Here is a 4,856-nt window from a genome sequence, read left to right on the forward strand (position 1 = left end):
CCCTCCAGGAGCTCTTTCAGCCGCTCCGCTCCAAAGTCGAGCTGGCGCCGCCATCTTGCCTCCGCGGCTCCCGCGTCCGTCAGCCAGGCAAACTGCCGATTCTGTGCTTCTTGTCGCACCAGGCTGGTTTCTCCGACAGCGCTTCAGTTGCCGTGGGTCTCCCTCACTCTGCAAGTTAATTTTGGAGTGTGTGGCATCAGTTTTACGGCGGATTCGGGCATCGGCGGCCGGGAGCTCCCGGGCTGCACGTCTAGCTCGGCATGCTCCTGGCCACGCCCCCCCAATAAAGACACTCTTGAAAGTAAATGGCACAGCTTTGAAAATTATAATACCACACGAATCTTGGCATGGTAGGTGTTCCTGAAGGAAGTGAAGGGCCTCGTGTGCGAGACTGGGTTGATTCCTTGATAAAGAATGCAATTCCGGAAGTAACAGGAGATCTAACTATTACAAGAGCTCATAGGGTACCTGCTCAGATCCGATCGACTGTCAAATACAGCGCCAGGATGCCCGTAGGGTTGCAGCGCGCTTTAGAAATGACATAAATAACTAAATAAATACCATCGCACAATATAAGTTAGTTTTGCTGACTTAAGAGTCAGTGAGAACATTCTGTCTAGAACCATAGAAAAACAAGCATTTACAATGCAATAGGTCTCGCAGCATTAAAGTTTGAGTTATTGACATTGTGTATGACAATGCCAATATTTTTTAACTTTTGCAAATGTGACACCTATAGCATTTCTATTGCAATTTGTGTTGTATTTACGTGACTTAGATGTATTGATACATCCTGTTGGTCATGTAGAAATATATCTTCAAAGGCACTGGCAGTAACATCTCTAAAACTAGAATAATGAAGAGTCAACTATCAGCCAGGTTACCCAGCCAATAAGGTAAATACATGATATCCAGTTGTATTTGTATTTCTGACATTTTTGTAAAGTGAGTTAAGGTCTCAGATAAGATAGGTGTGGTATTTAAACAAGGTATGAGTATTTATAATCAAGTAATACTTTTGAAGTCGAAAAAGTATCCAACCTGAATGCTGGTTATTGTTCTGCTACACTGAGTCCATAAAGTGCTCCACTGATGCAGATAGCTACCTGTCATTGGGCCGGATCTAACAGCATTGTGGCAGGAGTTTCTGAGAATACAGCAACATCCTCTCAGTGCAGTTGTAGATAGTACGTCAGATTATGGCTCTGGCTTGTTATTGAGTTCTGCAGTTCCTTTTCCTGTCCTAAAATGTAATTCCGCATGGCTGAATTACATGCAAGAAGAACTTGAAAGCAAGGATTCCGAAATCTTCTGTGGACTGTCAGGAGCATTTAAATAGGTCACTCGTGAGTGCCCAGAAGCCAATGTGTAGCAAGATGGAGATGACACTTCCATGTTGCAGGGTTTAGGTGAACTTGTTTCATGCTTTCACTAGGCAGAAGGAAGAATGAGCAGCTGATGTCAAGGACATGACCTGCAGGTTTATGAAGAGATCCAAGGTTATTCTGTAACCGAGAACCTCCTGCTCAGGTGCGCACGGCAGCATGTTGATGTCTGTTGCTCATGGGAAAAATTATAGATCAAGCTGTGGGTTTTTTTTTCACGGCGGCGCACTAAATAACAAAACCATCGCAGTTGGAGATGCCGGTGGAGTCGGTGATGCAGGTCTTCCACAGGTTGGACCAGAAGGTGGCCGTGGTGATGACCGTGCCGTCGATGCTTGACACCTTCTAGTAGTCGGTGGGCAGCGAGGAGCAGACCAGCACCCAGCCCGACAGGGCCAGCAGGAAGGCCACGATCTCCCCCGCCATGGTCACCAGCGAGGGTCACAGGGCACAGGTGTCAGAGCTGAGGGCACGGGTGAGGGCAGAGGGGTAAGAGCTGAGGGCAGAGGGGTGAGAGCTGAGGGCAGAGGGGTGAGAGCTGAGGGCAGAGGGGTGAGAGCTGAGGGCAGAGGGGTGAGAGCTGAGGGCAGAGGGGTGAGAGCTGAGGGCAGAGGGGTGAGAGCTGAGGGCAGAGGGGTAAGAGCTGAGGGCACAGGTAAGTGCTGAGGGCACAGGAGTCCGAAGCGAGGGCCTAGGAAGAGCTGAGGGCACAGGGCAGGGTAAGAGCTGAGGGCACAGGTGTAAGAGCTGAGGGCACGGGTAAGAGCTGCGGGCACGGGTAAGAGCTGCGGGCACGGGTAAGAGCTGCGGGCAAAGGGGTAAGAGCTGAGGGCACAGGTAACGGCTGAGGGCACAGGTAAGAGCTGAGGGCACAGGGGTAGGAGTTGCGGGCACAAGGGTAAGTGCTGAGGGCACAGGGGTAAGAGCTGAGGGCACAGGGGTCAGTGAGGGGACAGGTGAGGGCAGCGTGGTGAGGGCTGGAGGCCTGGGTTGAGGTCAGAGGGCACAGGTGCCAGAAGTGAGCGCCTAGGAAGAGCTGAGGGCAGAGGGGTAAGAGCTGAGGGCAGAGGGGTAAGAGCTGAGAGTACAGGGGTAAGAAGTGAGTGAGGGCCCGGGGTGAGATCAGATGGCAGAGGATTCAGAGCTGAGGGCACCTGCGAGGGCAGAGAGCAACGCGGCAAGGGACGAATGCCCTGCTTGAGGTCAGAGGGCGGTACGGGGCAAGAGTTGATGACCAAGGGGTAAGAGCCGCTATGTCGGACCCGGGCACCGGTCAGAGCTGAGGGCACAAGAGGGGGTGGAGCAGATGGACGCGGGGCTCAGAATAGAGCTCTTCTGGCAAACGCGCAGGTTAAACTTGGGAAACAGCAAGTGGAAATGCACGGGTGCTGGGGTGAGAGCAGTGGTGCTGAGGGTGGGCGTCACTGTGGTTTCTTCTTGCTCCAAGTTCTTGCCCCGTGGTTGGTGTGTGCTCTCCAGACCATAGCTTCTCTCCCGCAGTGCTTCTACCACACCCTCACACACACACACACACCTGCCCACCAGCGGACTCCTCCCACCACCCTCCCCCTAGCCCCACCTAACACAGCAACCGGGTCACAAGCAGGGAATAGCACGCACAACGAGGGAAGGGGGGCAGAAAAGCATGCACGTTCTGTGTAACCTAAGCATGACAATGTATTTGACGATGTGTACGGAATTAACATACGTGAGAAAGCAATTTTTACAGTCCAGCTTTCCAGTATTTGTAAATAGCTTTCTTATTTAATGGCCCACCCTCTACACGCACACCCTCTGGTGTACGCAAGATACACATACAATACGCCTGGAATTCGCCGTAATATGTTAGTGACTACCTACGGACTTACGACTGTACTCCTGCACATAGAATTTCCGTGACCACTACCCTGAAGCTCTCTATTGTCTCAATTTACTGCACTGGGAGTGCTGCAGGCATACTGTGTCGTACGTTTGCCTTGGGGAAAACATTTGCCGTAATTTGTGGTTTTTTCAACTGGGACAATTACCCCAAGATTGAGAACGTGTGTACTCGCTTTTACAACAACGTTACATTAAGTGCGCTATTGGCAAATGTCACATGGTGCTGCGGTAACCTGCTGCCGTTAATCGATCCGTTCAACCAGCATTCAGAACAAGGCACCCTGGCCGCTGCGCCACACCCTTTTCACATTAAACTGTTTCCCCCCAGCAAATTCCTTCAGCTTATAACTAAGAACCAACTTTTAGTAGCAAAACCAGGGGTCGGCTTGCGCAGGGGAGATAATAAGCCATGGCACGTATTTGTGCACGTATTTCCTTTCTTCGTTTACACACAGGGTAACCGGAAACCATTTATTGCTTAACCCCCGTTCCACTAATTTATCTCCTGCGCGCGTATGCCAGCCCAAAGTAACCCCCGCGGAAGCACAGGGCGTTTGAGCCGTTGCCAGGACTCGAACCCCGTAGCCCGGCTTCATAACCATCTGCTTCAACCTTGAAGGTAGTTATTACAGAACCTAGAGCCTTTACGTCAAAATGCGTTTTGCATGCTTTTAAAATGGCCTGCCCATCCCCACTTCGCACTTATTTACACACACGCACGCGCGCACTGAAACCTACGCACTGCTCCAGTCTGTACAAATTTCGGTGGAAATGTTTGGTTTGTTTCCTGTCTCAGTATCTCCATATCTCGGTGCAGGTTCGCGCGGCGTCCTCGCGCCGCCTTTAAAATGCTGTAGGGAGCCGTAGCACAGGCACCTGGGGGTCTCCGCGGGTCCTGTCGGCAGTGGGCCCCCTCTCGTTGCTGTGCGTGGCTGCCTTGGGGTCGCATGGTATTACTGACGCATGCAACCGTCAGGGAGGACACCCACGTGTGAGGAGGAGCGGCAAGGGATCGAACCGCGGGCGCACGCGCACAGGAGAGAAGCCGCGCCTACGGAGAGAAGCAGTGCTGGTGACGCGGGGCTCCCATGCCCTAGAGAGAGCCCCGCGGTGGCAGCTGAAGACCGGAGTGTGGGTAAGTGGGCGGGGGCGCTTGGTGCACTTGTGTGTGTGTGTGTGGCGTGTGTGTATGCGACAGCGGGGGTGAGTTCTCTATGTGTGGGTGCATGCGTGCATGGGCGCTCGTGTGTGTGTGGTGTGTGTGTGTCTCTGTGTATGCGCATGCGTGTAGGGTGTTGGAGCTTCCCAGGAGACAGCAGCTGAGCGCGTTCGCGCGCGCGTGGCCTGCGCCGATCGCCTTTGCGCGCGTCCAGGTGCTGTCTCCTGAGAAGCACAGTCAGTAACAAAAGATCTCCTGGCGGACACAGCGCTGACGCGCTGTTACGCCACGAGACCTAAAAAGACTCTTTCTACTGAAGAAGTGCCAATTTTTTTCAGACAGGACTGCTGTAGCAGCACGGAGGCGAAGAGACTCTGTTAGGATGCCTGGTTCATTTAAAGAGAGGGGGGCACAAGCGTCTATTATACAAC

General features: G+C 52.6%; 1 non-coding gene across 1 annotated transcript; it reads right to left on the reverse strand.

Moving 5' to 3' along the window:
* Positions 1-4,116: 4,116 nt before the first annotated feature.
* Positions 4,117-4,255, reverse strand: LOC144771273 (small Cajal body-specific RNA 14). The gene has a single exon (XR_013599224.1).
* Between the last annotated feature and the right edge of the window lie 601 nt (positions 4,256-4,856).

The sequence above is a fragment of the Lissotriton helveticus genome, chromosome 7 (assembly GCF_964261635.1).
Source record: "Lissotriton helveticus chromosome 7, aLisHel1.1, whole genome shotgun sequence".
Taxonomy (NCBI): Eukaryota; Metazoa; Chordata; class Amphibia; order Caudata; family Salamandridae; genus Lissotriton; species Lissotriton helveticus.